Source organism: Gymnoscopelus braueri (genome assembly GCF_963280865.1).
Source record: "Gymnoscopelus braueri genome assembly, chromosome: 19".
Classification (NCBI taxonomy): domain Eukaryota; kingdom Metazoa; phylum Chordata; class Actinopteri; order Myctophiformes; family Myctophidae; genus Gymnoscopelus; species Gymnoscopelus braueri.
The window spans coordinates 45,630,453-45,655,012 of NC_137621.1; positions in this window are offsets into that span (position 1 = coordinate 45,630,453).

Sequence of the window (24,560 nt, forward strand, 5' to 3'; positions counted from 1 at the left end):
GGCGGACACTGCCGAAACTTCTGACATACGCACGCGTGCGGGGACACCTCCCCTACAACGCCACACTCTCGGAAAAGCCCGAGAGATGTAAAAAAAAGTGTGGCGGACCGTCCAGTGAGGTCAGAGGTCAGAAAAGTGCAGTTTTCAGACAACGGTGGACACTGGACCGGCGCCGGCGGACACTGCCGACACTTTTGACATACGCAGGCGTGCGGGGACACCTCCCCTACAACGCCACACTCTCGGATAAGCCCGAGAGATGTAAAATAAAGTGTGGCGGACCGTCCAGTGAGGTCAGAGGTCAGAAAAGTGCAGTTTTCAGACAACGGTGGACACTGGACCGGCGCCGGCGGACACTGCCGACACTTCTGACATACGCACGCGTGCGGGGACACCTCCCCTACAACGCCACACTCTCGGATAAGCCCGAGAGATGTAAAAAAAGTGTGGCGGACCGTCCAGTGAGGTCAGAGGTCAGAAAAGTGCAGTTTTCAGACAACGGTGGACACTGGACCGGCGCCGGCGGACACTGCCGACACTTCTGACATACGCACGCGTGCGGGGACACCTCCCCTACAACGCCACACTCTCGGATAAGCCCGAGAGGTGTAAAAAAAAGTGTGGCGGACCGTCCAGTGAGGTCAGAGGTCAGAAAAGTGCCGTTTTCAGACAACAGTGGACACTGGACCGGCGCCGGCGGACACTGCCGACACTTCTGACATACGCACGTGTGCGGGGACACCTCCCCTACAACGCCACACTCTCGGATAAGCCCGAGAGATGTAAAAAAAGTGTGGCGGACCGTCAAGTGAGGTCAGAGGTCAGAAAAGTGCAGTTTTCAGACAACGGTGGACACTGGACCGGCGCCGGCGAACACTGCCGACACTTCTGACATACGCACGCGTGCGGGGACACCTCCCCTACAACGCCACACTCTCGGATAAGCCCGAGAGATGTAAAACAAAGTGTGGCGGACCGTCCAGTGAGGTCAGAGGTCAGAAAAGTGCAGTTTTCAGACAACGGTGGACACTGGACCGGCGCCGGTGGACACTGCCGACACTTCTGACATACGCACGCGTGCGGGGACACCTCCCCTACAACGCCAGACTCTCGGATAAGCCCGAGAGGTGTAAAGAAAAGTGTGGCGGACCGTCCAGTGAGGTCAGAGGTCAGAAAAGTGCAGTTTTCAGACAACGGTGGACACTGGACCGGCGCCGGCGGACACTGCCGACACTTCTGACATACGCACGCGTGCGGGGACACCTCCCCTACAACGCCACACTCTCGGATAAGCCCGAGAGATGTAAAACAAAGTGTGGCGGACCGTCCAGTGAGGTCAGAGGTCAGAAAAGTGCAGTTTTCAGACAACGGTGGACACTGGACCGGCGCCGGCGGACACTGCCGACACTTCTGACATACGCACGCGTGCGGGGACACCTCCCCTACAACGCCACACTCTCGGATAAGCCCGAGAGGTGTAAAAAAAAGTGTGGCGGACCGTCCAGTGAGGTCAGAGGTCAGAAAAGTGCCGTTTTCAGACAACGGTGGACACTGGACCGGCGCCGGCGGACACTGCCGACACTTCTGACATACGCACGCGTGCGGGGACACCTCCCCTACAACGCCACACTCTCGGATAAGCCCGAGAGATGTAAAAAAAAGTGTGGCGGACCGTCCAGTGAGGTCAGAGGTCAGAAAAGTGCAGTTTTCAGACAACGGTGGACACTGGACCGGCGCCGGCGGACACTGCCGACACTTCTGAGATACGCACGCGTGCGGGGACACCTCCCCTACAACGCCACACTCTCGGATAAGCCCGAGAGATGTAAAACAAAGTGTGGCGGACCGTCCAGTGAGGTCAGAGGTCAGAAAAGTGCAGTTTTCAGACAACGGTGGACACTGGACCGGCGCCGGCGGACACTGCCGACACTTCTGACATACGCACGCGTGCGGGGACACCTCCCCTACAACGCCAAACTTTCGGATAAGCCCGAGAGATGTAAAACAAAGTGTGGCGGACCGTCCAGTGAGGTCAGAGGTCAGAAAAGTGCCGTTTTCAGACAACGGTGGACACTGGACCGGCGCCGGCGGACACTGCCGACACTTCTGACATACGCACGCGTGCGGGGACACCTCCCCTACAACGCCACACTCTCGGATAAGCCCGAGAGATGTAAAAAAAAGTGTGGCGGACCGTCCAGTGAGGTCAGAGGTCAGAAAAGTGCAGTTTTCAGACAACGGTGGACACTGGACCGGCGCCGGCGGACACTGCCGACACTTCTGACATACGCACGCGTGCGGGGACACCTCCCCTACAATGCCACACTCTCGGATAAGCCCGAGAGATGTAAAACAAAGTGTGGCGGACCGTCCAGTGAGGTCAGAGGTCAGAAAAGTGCAGTTTTCAGACAACGGTGGACACTGGACCGGCGCCGGCGGACACTGCCGACACTTCTGACATACGCACGCGTGCGGGGACACCTCCCCTACAACGCCACACTCTCGGATAAGCCCCAGAGATGTAAAACAAAGTGTGGCGGACTGTCCAGTGAGGTCAGAGGTCAGAAAAGTGCAGTTTTCAGACAACGGTGGACACTGGACCGGCGCCGGTGGACACTGCCGACACTTCTGACATACGCACGCGTGCGGGGACACCTCCCCTACAACGCCAGACTCTCGGATAAGCCCGAGAGGTGTAAAGAAAAGTGTGGCGGACCGTCCAGTGAGGTCAGAGGTCAGAAAAGTGCAGTTTTCAGACAACGGTGGACACTGGACCGGCGCCGGCGGACACTGCCGACACTTCTGACATACGCACGCGTGCGGGGACACCTCCCCTACAACGCCACACTCTCGGATAAGCCCGAGAGATGTAAAACAAAGTGTGGCGGACCGTCCAGTGAGGTCAGAGGTCAGAAAAGTGCAGTTTTCAGACAACGGTGGACACTGGACCGGCGCCGGCGGACACTGCCGACACTTCTGACATACGCACGCGTGCGGGGACACCTCCCCTACAACGCCACACTCTCGGATAAGCCCGAGAGATGTAAAACAAAGTGTGGCGGACCGTCCAGTGAGGTCAGAGGTCAGAAAAGTGCAGTTTTCAGACAACGGTGGACACTGGACCGGCGCCGGCGGACACTGCCGACACTTCTGACATACGCACGCGTGCGGGGACACCTCCCCTACAACGCCACACTCTCGGATAAGCCCGAGAGATGTACAACAAAGTGTGGCGGACCGTCCAGTGAGGTCAGAGGTCAGAAAAGTGCAGTTTTCAGACAACGGTGGACACTGGACCGGCGCCGGCGGACACTGCCGACACTTCTGACATACGCACGCGTGCGGGGACACCTCCCCTACAACGCCAGACTCTCGGATAAGCCCGAGAGGTGTAAAGAAAAGTGTGGCGGACCGTCCAGTGAGGTCAGAGGTCAGAAAAGTGCAGTTTTCAGACAACGGTGGACACTGGACCGGCGCCGGCGGACACTGCCGACACTTCTGACATACGCACGCGTGCGGGGACACCTCCCCTACAACGCCACACTCTCGGATAAGCCCGAGAGATGTAAAAAAAAGTGTGGCGGACCGTCCAGTGAGGTCAGAGGTCAGAAAAGTGCAGTTTTCAGACAACGGTGGACACTGGACCGGCGCCGGCGGACACTGCCGACACTTTTGACATACGCAGGCGTGCGGGGACACCTCCCCTACAACGCCACACTCTCGGATAAGCCCGAGAGATGTAAAATAAAGTGTGGCGGACCGTCCAGTGAGGTCAGAGGTCAGAAAAGTGCAGTTTTCAGACAACGGTGGACACTGGACCGGCGCCGGCGGACACTGCCGACACTTCTGACATACGCACGCGTGCGGGGACACCTCCCCTACAACGCCACACTCTCGGATAAGCCCGAGAGATGTAAAAAAAGTGTGGCGGACCGTCCAGTGAGGTCAGAGGTCAGAAAAGTGCCGTTTTCAGACAACAGTGGACACTGGACCGGCGCCGGCGGACACTGCCGACACTTCTGACATACGCACGCGTGCGGGGACACCTCCCCTACAACGCCACACTCTCGGATAAGCCCGAGAGATGTAAAAAAAAGTGTGGCGGACCGTCCAGTGAGGTCAGAGGTCAGAAAAGTGCAGTTTTCAGACAACGGTGGACACTGGACCGGCGCCGGTGGACACTGCCGACACTTCTGACATACGCACGCGTGCGGGGACACCTCCCCTACAACGCCAGACTCTCGGATAAGCCCGAGAGGTGTAAAGAAAAGTGTGGCGGACCGTCCAGTGAGGTCAGAGGTCAGAAAAGTGCAGTTTTCAGACAACGGTGGACACTGGACCGGCGCCGGCGGACACTGCCGACACTTCTGACATACGCACGCGTGCGGGGACACCTCCCCTACAACGCCACACTCTCGGATAAGCCCGAGAGATGTAAAACAAAGTGTGGCGGACCGTCCAGTGAGGTCAGAGGTCAGAAAAGTGCAGTTTTCAGACAACGGTGGACACTGGACCGGCGCCGGCGGACACTGCCGACACTTCTGACATACGCACGCGTGCGGGGACACCTCCCCTACAACGCCACACTCTCGGATAAGCCCGAGAGATGTAAAACAAAGTGTGGCGGACCGTCCAGTGAGGTCAGAGGTCAGAAAAGTGCCGTTTTCAGACAACGGTGGACACTGGACCGGCGCCGGCGGACACTGCCGACACTTCTGACATACGCACGCGTGCGGGGACACCTCCCCTACAACGCCACACTCTCGGATAAGCCCGAGAGATGTAAAAAAAAGTGTGGCGGACCGTCCAGTGAGGTCAGAGGTCAGAAAAGTGCAGTTTTCAGACAACGGTGGACACTGGACCGGCGCCGGCGGACACTGCCGACACTTCTGACATACGCACGCGTGCGGGGACACCTCCCCTACAACGCCACACTCTCGGATAAGCCCGAGAGATGTAAAACAAAGTGTGGCGGACCGTCCAGTGAGGTCAGAGGTCAGAAAAGTGCAGTTTTCAGACAACGGTGGACACTGGACCGGCGCCGGCGGACACTGCCGACACTTCTGACATACGCACGCGTGCGGGGACACCTCCCCTACAACGCCAAACTTTCGGATAAGCCCGAGAGATGTAAAACAAAGTGTGGCGGACCGTCCAGTGAGGTCAGAGGTCAGAAAAGTGCCGTTTTCAGACAACGGTGGACACTGGACCGGCGCCGGCGGACACTGCCGACACTTCTGACATACGCACGCGTGCGGGGACACCTCCCCTACAACGCCACACTCTCGGATAAGCCCGAGAGATGTAAAAAAAAGTGTGGCGGACCGTCCAGTGAGGTCAGAGGTCAGAAAAGTGCAGTTTTCAGACAACGGTGGACACTGGACCGGCGCCGGCGGACACTGCCGACACTTCTGACATACGCACGCGTGCGGGGACACCTCCCCTACAATGCCACACTCTCGGATAAGCCCGAGAGATGTAAAACAAAGTGTGGCGGACCGTCCAGTGAGGTCAGAGGTCAGAAAAGTGCAGTTTTCAGACAACGGTGGACACTGGACCGGCGCCGGCGGACACTGCCGACACTTCTGACATACGCACGCGTGCGGGGACACCTCCCCTACAACGCCACACTCTTGGATAAGCCCGAGAGATGTAAAACAAAGTGTGGCGGACTGTCCAGTGAGGTCAGAGGTCAGAAAAGTGCAGTTTTCAGACAACGGTGGACACTGGACCGGCGCCGGTGGACACTGCCGACACTTCTGACATACGCACGCGTGCGGGGACACCTCCCCTACAACGCCAGACTCTCGGATAAGCCCGAGAGGTGTAAAGAAAAGTGTGGCGGACCGTCCAGTGAGGTCAGAGGTCAGAAAAGTGCAGTTTTCAGACAACGGTGGACACTGGACCGGCGCCGGCGGACACTGCCGACACTTCTGACATACGCACGCGTGCGGGGACACCTCCCCTACAACGCCACACTCTCGGATAAGCCCGAGAGATGTAAAACAAAGTGTGGCGGACCGTCCAGTGAGGTCAGAGGTCAGAAAAGTGCAGTTTTCAGACAACGGTGGACACTGGACCGGCGCCGGCGGACACTGCCGACACTTCTGACATACGCACGCGTGCGGGGACACCTCCCCTACAACGCCACACTCTCGGATAAGCCCGAGAGATGTAAAACAAAGTGTGGCGGACCGTCCAGTGAGGTCAGAGGTCAGAAAAGTGCAGTTTTCAGACAACGGTGGACACTGGACCGGCGCCGGCGGACACTGCCGACACTTCTGACATACGCACGCGTGCGGGGACACCTCCCCTACAACGCCACACTCTCGGATAAGCCCGAGAGATGTACAACAAAGTGTGGCGGACCGTCCAGTGAGGTCAGAGGTCAGAAAAGTGCAGTTTTCAGACAACGGTGGACACTGGACCGGCGCCGGCGGACACTGCCGACACTTCTGACATACGCACGCGTGCGGGGACACCTCCCCTACAACGCCAGTCTCTCGGATAAGCCCGAGAGGTGTAAAGAAAAGTGTGGCGGACCGTCCAGTGAGGTCAGAGGTCAGAAAAGTGCAGTTTTCAGACAACGGTGGACACTGGACCGGCGCCGGCGGACACTGCCGACACTTCTGGCATACGCACGCGTGCGGGGACACCTCCCTTACAACGCCACACTCTCGGATAAGCCCGAGAGGTGTAAAAAAAAGTGTGGCGGACCGTCCAGTGAGGTCAGAGGTCAGAAAAGTGCAGTTTTCAGACAACGGTGGACACTGGACCGGCGCCGGCGGACACTGCCGACACTTCTGACATACGCACGCGTGCGGGGACACCTCCCCTACAACGCCAGACTCTCGGATAAGCCCGAGAGGTGTAAAGAAAAGTGTGGCGGACCGTCCAGTGAGGTCAGAGGTCAGAAAAGTGCAGTTTTCAGACAACGGTGGACACTGGACCGGCGCCGGCGGACACTGCCGACACTTCTGACATACGCACGCGTGCGGGGACACCTCCCCTACAACGCCACACTCTCGGATAAGCCCGAGAGATGTAAAACAAAGTGTGGCGGACCGTCCAGTGAGGTCAGAGGTCAGAAAAGTGCAGTTTTCAGACAACGGTGGACACTGGACCGGCGCCGGCGGACACTGCCGACACTTCTGACATACGCACGCGTGCGGGGACACCTCCCCTACAACGCCACACTCTCGGATAAGCCCGAGAGATGTAAAACAAAGTGTGGCGGACCGTCCAGTGAGGTCAGAGGTCAGAAAAGTGCAGTTTTCAGACAACGGTGGACACTGGACCGGCGCCGGCGGACACTGCCGACACTTCTGACATACGCACGCGTGCGGGGACACCTCCCCTACAACGCCACACTCTCGGATAAGCCCGAGAGATGTACAACAAAGTGTGGCGGACCGTCCAGTGAGGTCAGAGGTCAGAAAAGTGCAGTTTTCAGACAACGGTGGACACTGGACCGGCGCCGGCGGACACTGCCGACACTTCTGACATACGCACGCGTGCGGGGACACCTCCCCTACAACGCCAGTCTCTCGGATAAGCCCGAGAGGTGTAAAGAAAAGTGTGGCGGACCGTCCAGTGAGGTCAGAGGTCAGAAAAGTGCAGTTTTCAGACAACGGTGGACACTGGACCGGCGCCGGCGGACACTGCCGACACTTCTGACATACGCACGCGTGCGGGGACACCTCCCTTACAACGCCACACTCTCGGATAAGCCCGAGAGGTGTAAAAAAAAGTGTGGCGGACCGTCCAGTGAGGTCAGAGGTCAGAAAAGTGCAGTTTTCAGACAACGGTGGACACTGGACCGGCGCCGGCGGACACTGCCGACACTTCTGACATACGCACGCGTGCGGGGACACCTCCCCTACAACGCCACACTCTCGGATAAGCCCGAGAGGTGTAAAAAAAAGTGTGGCGGACCGTCCAGTGAGGTCAGAGGTCAGAAAAGTGCAGTTTTCAGACAACAGTGGACACTGGACCGGCGCCGGCGGACACTGCCGACACTTCTGACATACGCACGCGTGCGGGGACACCTCCCCTACAACGCCACACTCTCGGATAAGCCCGAGAGGTGTAAAGAAAAGTGTGGCGGACCGTCCAGTGAGGTCAGAGGTCAGAAAAGTGCAGTTTTCAGACAACGGTGGACACTGGACCGGCGCCGGCGGACACTGCCGAAACTTCTGACATACGCACGCGTGCGGGGACACCTCCCCTACAACGCCACACTCTCGGATAAGCCCGAGAGATGTAAAAAAAAGTGTGGCGGACCGTCCAGTGAGGTCAGAGGTCAGAAAAGTGCAGTTTTCAGACAACGGTGGACACTGGACCGGCGCCGGCGGACACTGCCGACACTTTTGACATACGCAGGCGTGCGGGGACACCTCCCCTACAACGCCACACTCTCGGATAAGCCCGAGAGATGTAAAATAAAGTGTGGCGGACCGTCCAGTGAGGTCAGAGGTCAGAAAAGTGCAGTTTTCAGACAACGGTGGACACTGGACCGGCGCCGGCGGACACTGCCGACACTTCTGACATACGCACGCGTGCGGGGACACCTCCCCTACAACGCCACACTCTCGGATAAGCCCGAGAGATGTAAAAAAAGTGTGGCGGACCGTCCAGTGAGGTCAGAGGTCAGAAAAGTGCAGTTTTCAGACAACGGTGGACACTGGACCGGCGCCGGCGGACACTGCCGACACTTCTGACATACGCACGCGTGCGGGGACACCTCCCCTACAACGCCACACTCTCGGATAAGCCCGAGAGATGTAAAACAAAGTGTGGCGGACCGTCCAGTGAGGTCAGAGGTCAGAAAAGTGCAGTTTTCAGACAACGGTGGACACTGGACCGGCGCCGGCGGACACTGCCGACACTTCTGACATACGCACGCGTGCGGGGACACCTCCCCTACAACGCCACACTCTCGGATAAGCCCGAGAGATGTAAAACAAAGTGTGGCGGACCGTCCAGTGAGGTCAGAGGTCAGAAAAGTGCAGTTTTCAGACAACGGTGGACACTGGACCGGCGCCGGCGGACACTGCCGACACTTCTGACATACGCACGCGTGCGGGGACACCTCCCCTACAACGCCACACTCTCGGATAAGCCCGAGAGATGTACAACAAAGTGTGGCGGACCGTCCAGTGAGGTCAGAGGTCAGAAAAGTGCAGTTTTCAGACAACGGTGGACACTGGACCGGCGCCGGCGGACACTGCCGACACTTCTGACATACGCACGCGTGCGGGGACACCTCCCCTACAACGCCAGTCTCTCGGATAAGCCCGAGAGGTGTAAAGAAAAGTGTGGCGGACCGTCCAGTGAGGTCAGAGGTCAGAAAAGTGCAGTTTTCAGACAACGGTGGACACTGGACCGGCGCCGGCGGACACTGCCGACACTTTTGACATACGCAGGCGTGCGGGGACACCTCCCCTACAACGCCACACTCTCGGATAAGCCCGAGAGATGTAAAATAAAGTGTGGCGGACCGTCCAGTGAGGTCAGAGGTCAGAAAAGTGCAGTTTTCAGACAACGGTGGACACTGGACCGGCGCCGGCGGACACTGCCGACACTTCTGACATACGCACGCGTGCGGGGACACCTCCCCTACAACGCCACACTCTCGGATAAGCCCGAGAGATGTAAAAAAAGTGTGGCGGACCGTCCAGTGAGGTCAGAGGTCAGAAAAGTGCAGTTTTCAGACAACGGTGGACACTGGACCGGCGCCGGCGGACACTGCCGACACTTCTGACATACGCACGCGTGCGGGGACACCTCCCCTACAACGCCACACTCTCGGATAAGCCCGAGAGATGTAAAACAAAGTGTGGCGGACCGTCCAGTGAGGTCAGAGGTCAGAAAAGTGCAGTTTTCAGACAACGGTGGACACTGGACCGGCGCCGGCGGACACTGCCGACACTTCTGACATACGCACGCGTGCGGGGACACCTCCCCTACAACGCCACACTCTCGGATAAGCCCGAGAGATGTAAAACAAAGTGTGGCGGACCGTCCAGTGAGGTCAGAGGTCAGAAAAGTGCAGTTTTCAGACAACGGTGGACACTGGACCGGCGCCGGCGGACACTGCCGACACTTCTGACATACGCACGCGTGCGGGGACACCTCCCCTACAACGCCACACTCTCGGATAAGCCCGAGAGATGTACAACAAAGTGTGGCGGACCGTCCAGTGAGGTCAGAGGTCAGAAAAGTGCAGTTTTCAGACAACGGTGGACACTGGACCGGCGCCGGCGGACACTGCCGACACTTCTGACATACGCACGCGTGCGGGGACACCTCCCCTACAACGCCAGTCTCTCGGATAAGCCCGAGAGGTGTAAAGAAAAGTGTGGCGGACCGTCCAGTGAGGTCAGAGGTCAGAAAAGTGCAGTTTTCAGACAACGGTGGACACTGGACCGGCGCCGGCGGACACTGCCGACACTTCTGACATACGCACGCGTGCGGGGACACCTCCCTTACAACGCCACACTCTCGGATAAGCCCGAGAGGTGTAAAAAAAAGTGTGGCGGACCGTCCAGTGAGGTCAGAGGTCAGAAAAGTGCAGTTTTCAGACAACGGTGGACACTGGACCGGCGCCGGCGGACACTGCCGACACTTCTGACATACGCACGCGTGCGGGGACACCTCCCCTACAACGCCACACTCTCGGATAAGCCCGAGAGGTGTAAAAAAAAGTGTGGCGGACCGTCCAGTGAGGTCAGAGGTCAGAAAAGTGCAGTTTTCAGACAACAGTGGACACTGGACCGGCGCCGGCGGACACTGCCGACACTTCTGACATACGCACGCGTGCGGGGACACCTCCCCTACAACGCCACACTCTCGGATAAGCCCGAGAGGTGTAAAGAAAAGTGTGGCGGACCGTCCAGTGAGGTCAGAGGTCAGAAAAGTGCAGTTTTCAGACAACGGTGGACACTGGACCGGCGCCGGCGGACACTGCCGAAACTTCTGACATACGCACGCGTGCGGGGACACCTCCCCTACAACGCCACACTCTCGGATAAGCCCGAGAGATGTAAAAAAAAGTGTGGCGGACCGTCCAGTGAGGTCAGAGGTCAGAAAAGTGCAGTTTTCAGACAACGGTGGACACTGGACCGGCGCCGGCGGACACTGCCGACACTTTTGACATACGCAGGCGTGCGGGGACACCTCCCCTACAACGCCACACTCTCGGATAAGCCCGAGAGATGTAAAATAAAGTGTGGCGGACCGTCCAGTGAGGTCAGAGGTCAGAAAAGTGCAGTTTTCAGACAACGGTGGACACTGGACCGGCGCCGGCGGACACTGCCGACACTTCTGACATACGCACGCGTGCGGGGACACCTCCCCTACAACGCCACACTCTCGGATAAGCCCGAGAGATGTAAAAAAAGTGTGGCGGACCGTCCAGTGAGGTCAGAGGTCAGAAAAGTGCAGTTTTCAGACAACGGTGGACACTGGACCGGCGCCGGCGGACACTGCCGACACTTCTGACATACGCACGCGTGCGGGGACACCTCCCCTACAACGCCACACTCTCGGATAAGCCCGAGAGGTGTAAAAAAAAGTGTGGCGGACCGTCCAGTGAGGTCAGAGGTCAGAAAAGTGCCGTTTTCAGACAACAGTGGACACTGGACCGGCGCCGGCGGACACTGCCGACACTTCTGACATACGCACGCGTGCGGGGACACCTCCCCTACAACGCCACACTCTCGGATAAGCCCGAGAGATGTAAAAAAAAGTGTGGCGGACCGTCCAGTGAGGTCAGAGGTCAGAAAAGTGCAGTTTTCAGACAACGGTGGACACTGGACCGGCGCCGGCGAACACTGCCGACACTTCTGACATACGCACGCGTGCGGGGACACCTCCCCTACAACGTCACACTCTCGGATAAGCCCGAGAGATGTAAAACAAAGTGTGGCGGACCGTCCAGTGAGGTCAGAGGTCAGAAAAGTGCAGTTTTCAGACAACGGTGGACACTGGACCGGCGCCGGTGGACACTGCCGACACTTCTGACATACGCACGCGTGCGGGGACACCTCCCCTACAACGCCAGACTCTCGGATAAGCCCGAGAGGTGTAAAGAAAAGTGTGGCGGACCGTCCAGTGAGGTCAGAGGTCAGAAAAGTGCAGTTTTCAGACAACGGTGGACACTGGACCGGCGCCGGCGGACACTGCCGACACTTCTGACATACGCACGCGTGCGGGGACACCTCCCCTACAACGCCACACTCTCGGATAAGCCCGAGAGATGTAAAACAAAGTGTGGCGGACCGTCCAGTGAGGTCAGAGGTCAGAAAAGTGCAGTTTTCAGACAACGGTGGACACTGGACCGGCGCCGGCGGACACTGCCGACACTTCTGACATACGCACGCGTGCGGGGACACCTCCCCTACAACGCCACACTCTCGGATAAGCCCGAGAGATGTAAAACAAAGTGTGGCGGACCGTCCAGTGAGGTCAGAGGTCAGAAAAGTGCAGTTTTCAGACAACGGTGGACACTGGACCGGCGCCGGCGGACACTGCCGACACTTCTGACATACGCACGCGTGCGGGGACACCTCCCCTACAACGCCACACTCTCGGATAAGCCCGAGAGGTGTAAAAAAAAGTGTGGCGGACCGTCCAGTGAGGTCAGAGGTCAGAAAAGTGCCGTTTTCAGACAACGGTGGACACTGGACCGGCGCCGGCGGACACTGCCGACACTTCTGACATACGCACGCGTGCGGGGACACCTCCCCTACAACGCCACACTCTCGGATAAGCCCGAGAGATGTAAAAAAAAGTGTGGCGGACCGTCCAGTGAGGTCAGAGGTCAGAAAAGTGCAGTTTTCAGACAACGGTGGACACTGGACCGGCGCCGGCGGACACTGCCGACACTTCTGACATACGCACGCGTGCGGGGACACCTCCCCTACAACGCCACACTCTCGGATAAGCCCGAGAGATGTAAAACAAAGTGTGGCGGACCGTCCAGTGAGGTCAGAGGTCAGAAAAGTGCAGTTTTCAGACAACGGTGGACACTGGACCGGCGCCGGTGGACACTGCCGACACTTCTGACATACGCACGCGTGCGGGGACACCTCCCCTACAACGCCAGACTCTCGGATAAGCCCGAGAGGTGTAAAGAAAAGTGTGGCGGACCGTCCAGTGAGGTCAGAGGTCAGAAAAGTGCAGTTTTCAGACAACGGTGGACACTGGACCGGCGCCGGCGGACACTGCCGACACTTCTGACATACGCACGCGTGCGGGGACACCTCCCCTACAACGCCACACTCTCGGATAAGCCCGAGAGATGTAAAACAAAGTGTGGCGGACCGTCCAGTGAGGTCAGAGGTCAGAAAAGTGCAGTTTTCAGACAACGGTGGACACTGGACCGGCGCCGGCGGACACTGCCGACACTTCTGACATACGCACGCGTGCGGGGACACCTCCCCTACAACGCCACACTCTCGGATAAGCCCGAGAGATGTAAAACAAAGTGTGGCGGACCGTCCAGTGAGGTCAGAGGTCAGAAAAGTGCAGTTTTCAGACAACGGTGGACACTGGACCGGCGCCGGCGGACACCGCCGACACTTCTGACATACGCACGCGTGCGGGGACACCTCCCCTACAACGCCACACTCTCGGATAAGCCCGAGAGATGTAAAACAAAGTGTGGCGGACTGTCCAGTGAGGTCAGAGGTCAGAAAAGTGCAGTTTTCAGACAACGGTGGACACTGGACCGGCGCCGGTGGACACTGCCGACACTTCTGACATACGCACGCGTGCGGGGACACCTCCCCTACAACGCCAGACTCTCGGATAAGCCCGAGAGGTGTAAAGAAAAGTGTGGCGGACCGTCCAGTGAGGTCAGAGGTCAGAAAAGTGCAGTTTTCAGACAACGGTGGACACTGGACCGGCGCCGGCGGACACTGCCGACACTTCTGACATACGCACGCGTGCGGGGACACCTCCCCTACAACGCCACACTCTCGGATAAGCCCGAGAGATGTAAAACAAAGTGTGGCGGACCGTCCAGTGAGGTCAGAGGTCAGAAAAGTGCAGTTTTCAGACAACGGTGGACACTGGACCGGCGCCGGCGGACACTGCCGACACTTCTGACATACGCACGCGTGCGGGGACACCTCCCCTACAACGCCACACTCTCGGATAAGCCCGAGAGGTGTAAAAAAAAGTGTGGCGGACCGTCCAGTGAGGTCAGAGGTCAGAAAAGTGCAGTTTTCAGACAACAGTGGACACTGGACCGGCGCCGGCGGACACTGCCGACACTTCTGACATACGCACGCGTGCGGGGACACCTCCCCTACAACGCCACACTCTCGGATAAGCCCGAGAGGTGTAAAGAAAAGTGTGGCGGACCGTCCAGTGAGGTCAGAGGTCAGAAAAGTGCAGTTTTCAGACAACGGTGGACACTGGACCGGCGCCGGCGGACACTGCCGAAACTTCTGACATACGCACGCGTGCGGGGACACCTCCCCTACAACGCCACACTCTCGGATAAGCCCGAGAGATGTAAAAAAAAGTGTGGCGGACCGTCCAGTGAGGTCAGAGGTCAGAAAAGTGCAGTTTTCAGACAACGGTGGACACTGGACCGGCGCCGGCGGACACTGCCGACACTTTTGACATACGCAGGCGTGCGGGGACACCTCCCCTACAACGCCACACTCTCGGATAAGCCCGAGAGATGTAAAATAAAGTGTGGCGGACCGTCCAGTGAGGTCAGAGGTCAGAAAAGTGCAGTTTTCAGACAACGGTGGACACTGGACCGGCGCCGGCGGACACTGCCGACACTTCTGACATACGCACGCGTGCGGGGACACCTCCCCTACAACGCCACACTCTCGGATAAGCCCGAGAGATGTAAAAAAAGTGTGGCGGACCGTCCAGTGAGGTCAGAGGTCAGAAAAGTGCAGTTTTCAGACAACGGTGGACACTGGACCGGCGCCGGCGGACACTGCCGACACTTCTGACATACGCACGCGTGCGGGGACACCTCCCCTACAACGCCACACTCTCGGATAAGCCCGAGAGGTGTAAAAAAAAGTGTGGCGGACCGTCCAGTGAGGTCAGAGGTCAGAAAAGTGCCGTTTTCAGACAACAGTGGACACTGGACCGGCGCCGGCGGACACTGCCGACACTTCTGACATACGCACGCGTGCGGGGACACCTCCCCTACAACGCCACACTCTCGGATAAGCCCGAGAGATGTAAAAAAAAGTGTGGCGGACCGTCCAGTGAGGTCAGAGGTCAGAAAAGTGCAGTTTTCAGACAACGGTGGACACTGGACCGGCGCCGGCGAACACTGCCGACACTTCTGACATACGCACGCGTGCGGGGACACCTCCCCTACAACGTCACACTCTCGGATAAGCCCGAGAGATGTAAAACAAAGTGTGGCGGACCGTCCAGTGAGGTCAGAGGTCAGAAAAGTGCAGTTTTCAGACAACGGTGGACACTGGACCGGCGCCGGTGGACACTGCCGACACTTCTGACATACGCACGCGTGCGGGGACACCTCCCCTACAACGCCAGACTCTCGGATAAGCCCGAGAGGTGTAAAGAAAAGTGTGGCGGACCGTCCAGTGAGGTCAGAGGTCAGAAAAGTGCAGTTTTCAGACAACGGTGGACACTGGACCGGCGCCGGCGGACACTGCCGACACTTCTGACATACGCACGCGTGCGGGGACACCTCCCCTACAACGCCACACTCTCGGATAAGCCCGAGAGATGTAAAACAAAGTGTGGCGGACCGTCCAGTGAGGTCAGAGGTCAGAAAAGTGCAGTTTTCAGACAACGGTGGACACTGGACCGGCGCCGGCGGACACTGCCGACACTTCTGACATACGCACGCGTGCGGGGACACCTCCCCTACAACGCCACACTCTCGGATAAGCCCGAGAGATGTAAAACAAAGTGTGGCGGACCGTCCAGTGAGGTCAGAGGTCAGAAAAGTGCAGTTTTCAGACAACGGTGGACACTGGACCGGCGCCGGCGGACACTGCCGACACTTCTGACATACGCACGCGTGCGGGGACACCTCCCCTACAACGCCACACTCTCGGATAAGCCCGAGAGGTGTAAAAAAAAGTGTGGCGGACCGTCCAGTGAGGTCAGAGGTCAGAAAAGTGCCGTTTTCAGACAACGGTGGACACTGGACCGGCGCCGGCGGACACTGCCGACACTTCTGACATACGCACGCGTGCGGGGACACCTCCCCTACAACGCCACACTCTCGGATAAGCCCGAGAGATGTAAAAAAAAGTGTGGCGGACCGTCCAGTGAGGTCAGAGGTCAGAAAAGTGCAGTTTTCAGACAACGGTGGACACTGGACCGGCGCCGGCGGACACTGCCGACACTTCTGACATACGCACGCGTGCGGGGACACCTCCCCTACAACGCCACACTCTCGGATAAGCCCGAGAGATGTAAAACAAAGTGTGGCGGACCGTCCAGTGAGGTCAGAGGTCAGAAAAGTGCAGTTTTCAGACAACGGTGGACACTGGACCGGCGCCGGTGGACACTGCCGACACTTCTGACATACGCACGCGTGCGGGGACACCTCCCCTACAACGCCAGACTCTCGGATAAGCCCGAGAGGTGTAAAGAAAAGTGTGGCGGACCGTCCAGTGAGGTCAGAGGTCAGAAAAGTGCAGTTTTCAGACAACGGTGGACACTGGACCGGCGCCGGCGGACACTGCCGACACTTCTGACATACGCACGCGTGCGGGGACACCTCCCCTACAATGCCACACTCTCGGATAAGCCCGAGAGATGTAAAACAAAGTGTGGCGGACCGTCCAGTGAGGTCAGAGGTCAGAAAAGTGCAGTTTTCAGACAACGGTGGACACTGGACCGGCGCCGGCGGACACTGCCGACACTTCTGACATACGCACGCGTGCGGGGACACCTCCCCTACAACGCCACACTCTCGGATAAGCCCGAGAGATGTAAAACAAAGTGTGGCGGACCGTCCAGTGAGGTCAGAGGTCAGAAAAGTGCAGTTTTCAGACAACGGTGGACACTGGACCGGCGCCGGTGGACACTGCCGACACTTCTGACATACGCACGCGTGCGGGGACACCTCCCCTACAACGCCAGACTCTCGGATAAGCCCGAGAGGTGTAAAAAAAAGTGTGGCGGACCGTCCAGTGAGGTCAGAGGTCAGAAAAGTGCCGTTTTCAGACAACGGTGGACACTGGACCGGCGCCGGCGGACACTGCCGACACTTCTGACATACGCACGCGTGCGGGGACACCTCCCCTACAACGCCATACTCTCGGATAAGCCCGAGAGATGTAAAAAAAAGTGTGGCGGACCGTCCAGTGAGGTCAGAGGTCAGAAAAGTGCAGTTTTCAGACAACGGTGGACACTGGACCGGCGCCGGCGGACACTGCCGACACTTCTGACATACGCACGCGTGCGGGGACACCTCCCCTACAACGCCACACTCTCGGATAAGCCCGAGAGATGTAAAACAAAGTGTGGCGGACCGTCCAGTGAGGTCAGAGGTCAGAAAAGTGCAGTTTTCAGACAACGGTGGACACTGGACCGGCGCCGGTGGACACTGCCGACACTTCTGACATACGCACGCGTGCGGGGACACCTCCCCTACAACGCCAGACTCTCGGATAAGCCCGAGAGGTGTAAAGAAAAGTGTGGCGGACCGTCCAGTGAGGTCAGAGGTCAGAAAAGTGCAGTTTTCAGACAACGGTGGACACTGGACCGGCGCCGGCGGACACTGCCGACACTTCTGACATACGCACGCGTGCGGGGACACCTCCCCTACAACGCCACACTCTCGGATAAGCCCGAGAGATGTAAAACAAAGTGTGGCGGACCGTCCAGTGAGGTCAGAGGTCAGAAAAGTGCAGTTTTCAGACAACGGTGGACACTGGACCGGCGCCGGCGGACACTGCCGACACTTCTGACATACGCACGCGTGCGGGGACACCTCCCCTACAACGCCACACTCTCGGATAAGCCCGAGAGATGTAAAACAAAGTGTGGCGGACCGTCCAGTGAGGTCAGAGGTCAGAAAAGTGCAGTTTTCAGACAACGGTGGACACTGGACCGGCGCCGGCGGACACCGCCGACACTTCTGACATACGCACGCGTGCGGGGACACCTCCCCTACAACGCCACACTCTCGGATAAGCCCGAGAGATGTAAAACAAAGTGTGGCGGACTGTCCAGTGAGGTCAGAGGTCAGAAAAGTGCAGTTTTCAGACAACGGTGGACACTGGACCCGCGCCGGTGGACACTGCCGACACTTCTGACATACGCACGCGTGCGGGGACACCTCCCCTACAACGCCAGACTCTCGGATAAGCCCGAGAGGTGTAAAGAAAAGTGTGGCGGACCGTCCAGTGAGGTCAGAGGTCAGAAAAGTGCAGTTTTCAGACAACGGTGGACACTGGACCGGCGCCGGCGGACACTGCCGACACTTCTGACATACGCACGCGTGCGGGGACACCTCCCCTACAACGCCACACTCTCGGATAAGCCCGAGAGATGTAAAACAAAGTGTGGCGGACCGTCCAGTGAGGTCAGAGGTCAGAAAAGTGCAGTTTTCAGACAACGGTGGACACTGGACCGGCGCCGGCGGACACTGCCGACACTTCTGACATACGCACGCGTGCGGGGACACCTCCCCTACAACGCCACACTCTCGGATAAGCCCGAGAGATGTAAAACAAAGTGTGGCGGACCGTCCAGTGAGGTCAGAGGTCAGAAAAGTGCAGTTTTCAGACAACGGTGGACACTGGACCGGCGCCGGCGGACACTGCCGACACTTCTGACATACGCACGCGTGCGGGGACACCTCCCCTACAACGCCAAACTTTCGGATAAGCCCGAGAGATGTAAAACAAAGTGTGGCGGACCGTCCAGTGAGGTCAGAGGTCAGAAAAGTGCCGTTTTCAGACAACGGTGGACACTGGACCGGCGCCGGCGGACACTGCCGACACTTCTGACATACGCACGCGTGCGGGGACACCTCCCCTACAACGCCACACTCTCGGATAAGCCCGAGAGATGTAAAAAAAAGTGTGGCGGACCGTCCAGTGAGGTCAGAGGTCAGAAAAGTGCAGTTTTCAGACAACGGTGGACACTGGACCGGCGCCGGCGGACACTGCCGACACTTCTGACATACGCACGCGTGCAGGGACACCTCCCCTACAATGCCACACTCTCGGATAAGCCCGAGAGATGTAAAACAAAGTGTGGCGGACCGTCCAGTGAGGTCAGAGGTCAGAAAAGTGCAGTTTTCAGACAACGGTGGACACTGGACCGGCGCCGGCGGACACTGCCGACACTTCTGACATACGCACGCGTGCGGGGACACCTCCCCTACAACGCCACACTCTCGGATAAGCCCGAGAGATGTAAAACAAAGTGTGGCGGACCGTCCAGTGAGGTCAGAGGTCAGAAAAGTGCAGTTTTCAGACAACGGTGGACACTGGACCGGCGCCGGTGGACACTGCCGACACTTCTGACATACGCACGCGTGCGGGGACACCTCCCCTACAACGCCAGACTCTCGGATAAGCCCGAGAGGTGTAAAAAAAAGTGTGGCGGACCGTCCAGTGAGGTCAGAGGTCAGAAAAGTGCCGTTTTCAGACAACGGTGGACACTGGACCGGCGCCGGCGGACACTGCCGACACTTCTGACATACGCACGCGTGCGGGGACACCTCCCCTACAACGCCATACTCTCGGATAAGCCCGAGAGATGTAAAAAAAAGTGTGGCGGACCGTCCAGTGAGGTCAGAGGTCAGAAAAGTGCAGTTTTCAGACAACGGTGGACACTGGACCGGCGCCGGCGGACACTGCCGACACTTCTGACATACGCACGCGTGCGGGGACACCTCCCCTACAACGCCACACTCTCGGATAAGCCCGAGAGATGTAAAACAAAGTGTGGCGGACCGTCCAGTGAGGTCAGAGGTCAGAAAAGTGCAGTTTTCAGACAACGGTGGACACTGGACCGGCGCCGGCGGACACTGCCGACACTTCTGACATACGCACGCGTGCGGGGACACCTCCCCTACAACGCCACACTCTCGGATAAGCCCGAGAGATGTAAAACAAAGTGTGGCGGACCGTCCAGTGAGGTCAGAGGTCAGAAAAGTGCCGTTTTCAGACAACGGTGGACACTGGACCGGCGCCGGCAGACACTGCCGACACTTCTGACATACGCACGCGTGCGGGGACACCTCCCCTACAACGCCACACTCTCGGATAAGCCCGAGAGATGTAAAACAAAGTGTGGCGGACCGTCCAGTGAGGTCAGAGGTCAGAAAAGTGCCGTTTTCAGACAACGGTGGACACTGGACCGGCGCCGGCGGACACTGCCGACACTTCTGACATACGCACGCGTGCGGGGACACCTCCCCTACAACGCCACACTCTCGGATAAGCCCGAGAGATGTAAAAAAAAGTGTGGCGGAACGTCCAGTGAGGTCAGAGGTCAGAAAAGTGCAGTTTTCAGACAACGGTGGACACTGGACCGGCGCCGGCGGACACTGCCGACACTTCTGACATACGCACGCGTGCGGGGACACCTCCCCTACAACGCCACACTCTCGGATAAGCCCGAGAGATGTAAAACAAAGTGTGGCGGACCGTCCAGTGAGGTCAGAGGTCAGAAAAGTGCAGTTTTCAGACAACGGTGGACACTGGACCGGCGCCGGCGGACACTGCCGACACTTCTGACATACGCACGCGTGCGGGGACACCTCCCCTACAACGCCACACTCTCGGATAAGCCCGAGAGATGTAAAACAAAGTGTGGCGGACCGTCCAGTGAGGTCAGAGGTCAGAAAAGTGCAGTTTTCAGACAACGGTGGACACTGGACCGGCGCCGGTGGACACTGCCGACACTTCTGACATACGCACGCGTGCGGGGACACCTCCCCTACAACGCCAGACTCTCGGATAAGCCCGAGAGGTGTAAAAAAAAGTGTGGCGGACCGTCCAGTGAGGTCAGAGGTCAGAAAAGTGCCGTTTTCAGACAACGGTGGACACTGGACCGGCGCCGGCGGACACTGCCGACACTTCTGACATACGCACGCGTGCGGGGACACCTCCCCTACAACGCCACACTCTCGGATAAGCCCGAGAGATGTAAAAAAAAGTGTGGCGGACCGTCCAGTGAGGTCAGAGGTCAGAAAAGTGCAGTTTTCAGACAACGGTGGACACTGGACCGGCGCCGGCGGACACTGCCGACACTTCTGACATACGCACGCGTGCGGGGACACCTCCCCTACAACGCCACACTCTCGGATAAGCCCGAGAGATGTAAAAAAAAGTGTGGCGGACCGTCCAGTGAGGTCAGAGGTCAGAAAAGTGCAGTTTTCAGACAACGGTGGACACTGGACCGGCGCCGGCGGACACTGCCGACACTTCTGACATACGCACGCGTGCGGGGACACCTCCCCTACAACGCCACACTCTCGGATAAGCCCGAGAGATGTAAAACAAAGTGTGGCGGACCGTCCAGTGAGGTCAGAGGTCAGAAAAGTGCAGTTTTCAGACAACGGTGGACACTGGACCGGCGCCGGTGGACACTGCCGACACTTCTGACATACGCACGCGTGCGGGGACACCTCCCCTACAACGCCAGACTCTCGGATAAGCCCGAGAGGTGTAAAACAAAGTGTGGCGGACCGTCCAGTGAGGTCAGAGGTCAGAAAAGTGCAGTTTTCAGACAACGGTGGACACTGGACCGGCGCCGGCGGACACTGCCGACACTTCTGACATACGCACGCGTGCGGGGACACCTCCCCTACAACGCCACACTCTCGGATAAGCCCGAGAGATGTAAAACAAAGTGTGGCGGACCGTCCAGTGAGGTCAGAGGTCAGAAAAGTGCAGTTTTCAGACAACGGTGGACACTGGACCGGCGCCGGTGGACACTGCCGACACTTCTGACATACGCACGCGTGCGGGGACACCTCCCCTACAACGCCAGACTCTCGGATAAGCCCGAGAGGTGTAAAGAAAAGTGTGGCGGACTGTCCAGTGAGGTCAGAGGTCAGAAAAGTGCCGTTTTCAGACAACGGTGGACACTGGACCGGCGCCGGCGGACACTGCCGACACTTCTGACATACGCACGCGTGCGGGGACACCTCCCCTACAACGCCACACTCTCGGATAAGCCCGAGAGATGTAAAAAAAAGTGTGGCGGACCGTCCAGTGAGGTCAGAGGTCAGAAAAGTGCAGTTTTCAGACAACGGTGGACACTGGACCGGCGCCGGCGGACACTGCCGACACTTCTGACATACGCATGCGTGCGGGGACACCTCCCCTACAACGCCACACTCTCGGATAAGCCCGAGAGATGTAAAACAAAGTGTGGCGGACCGTCCAGTGAGGTCAGAGGTCAGAAAAGTGCAGTTTTCAGACAACGGTGGACACTGGACCGGCGCCGGCGGACACTGCCGACACTTCTGACATACGCACGCGTGCGGGGACACCTCCCCTACAACGCCACACTCTCGGATAAGCCCGAGAGATGTAAAACAAAGTGTGGCGGACCGTCCAGTGAGGTCAGAGGTCAGAAAAGTTCAGTTTTCAGACAACGGTGGACACTGGACCGTCTAGTGAGGTCAGAGGTCAGAAAAGTGCCGTTTTCAGACAACGGTGGACACTGGACCGGCGCCGGCGGACACTGCCGACACTTCTGACATACGCACGCGTGCGGGGACACCTCCCCTACAACGCCACACTCTCGGATAAGCCCGAGAGATGTAAAAAAAAGTGTGGCGGACCGTCCAGTGAGGTCAGAGGTCAGAAAAGTGCAGTTTTCAGACAACGGTGGACACTGGACCGGCGCCGGCGGACACTGCCGACACTTTTGACATACGCACGCGTGCGGGGACACCTCCCCTACAACGCCACACTCTCGGATAAGCCCGAGAGATGTAAAACAAAGTGTGGCGGACCGTCCAGTGAGGTCAGAGGTCAGAAAAGTGCAGTTTTCAGACAACGGTGGACACTGGACCGGCGCCGGCGGACACTGCCGACACTTCTGACATACGCACGCGTGCGGGGACACCTCCCCTACAACGCCACACTCTCGGATAAGCCCGAGAGATGTAAAACAAAGTGTGGCGGACCGTCCAGTGAGGTCAGAGGTCAGAAAAGTGCAGTTTTCAGACAACGGTGGACACTGGACCGGCGCCGGTGGACACTGCCGACACTTCTGACATACGCACGCGTGCGGGGACACCTCCCCTACAACGCCAGACTCTCGGATAAGCCCGAGAGGTGTAAAACAAAGTGTGGCGGACCGTCCAGTGAGGTCAGAGGTCAGAAAAGTGCAGTTTTCAGACAACGGTGGACACTGGACCGGCGCCGGCGGACACTGCCGACACTTCTGACATACGCACGCGTGCGGGGACACCTCCCCTACAACGCCACACTCTCGGATAAGCCCGAGAGATGTAAAACAAAGTGTGGCGGACCGTCCAGTGAGGTCAGAGGTCAGAAAAGTGCAGTTTTCAGACAACGGTGGACACTGGACCGGCGCCGGCGGACACTGCCGACACTTCTGACATACGCACGCGTGCGGGGACACCTCCCCTACAACGCCACACTCTCGGATAAGCCCGAGAGATGTAAAACAAAGTGTGGCGGACCGTCCAGTGAGGTCAGAGGTCAGAAAAGTGCAGTTTTCAGACAACGGTGGACACTGGACCGGCGCCGGTGGACACTGCCGACACTTCTGACATACGCACGCGTGCGGGGACACCTCCCCTACAACGCCAGACTCTCGGATAAGCCCGAGAGGTGTAAAAAAAAGTGTGGCGGACCGTCCAGTGAGGTCAGAGGTCAGAAAAGTGCCGTTTTCAGACAACGGTGGACACTGGACCGGCGCCGGCGGACACTGCCGACACTTCTGACATACGCACGCGTGCGGGGACACCTCCCCTACAACGCCACACTCTCGGATAAGCCCGAGAGATGTAAAAAAAAGTGTGGCGGACCGTCCAGTGAGGTCAGAGGTCAGAAAAGTGCAGTTTTCAGACAACGGTGGACACTGGACCGGCGCCGGCGGACACTGCCGACACTTCTGACATACGCACGCGTGCGGGGACACCTCCCCTACAACGCCACACTCTCGGATAAGCCCGAGAGATGTAAAAAAAAGTGTGGCGGACCGTCCAGTGAGGTCAGAGGTCAGAAAAGTGCAGTTTTCAGACAACGGTGGACACTGGACCGGCGCCGGCGGACACTGCCGACACTTCTGACATACGCACGCGTGCGGGGACACCTCCCCTACAACGCCACACTCTCGGATAAGCCCGAGAGTTTTAAAACAAAGTGTGGCGGACCGTCCAGTGAGGTCAGAGGTCAGAAAAGTGCAGTTTTCAGACAACGGTGGACACTGGACCGGCGCCGGTGGACACTGCCGACACTTCTGACATACGCACGCGTGCGGGGACACCTCCCCTACAACGCCAGACTCTCGGATAAGCCCGAGAGGTGTAAAGAAAAGTGTGGCGGACCGTCCAGTGAGGTCAGAGGTCAGAAAAGTGCAGTTTTCAG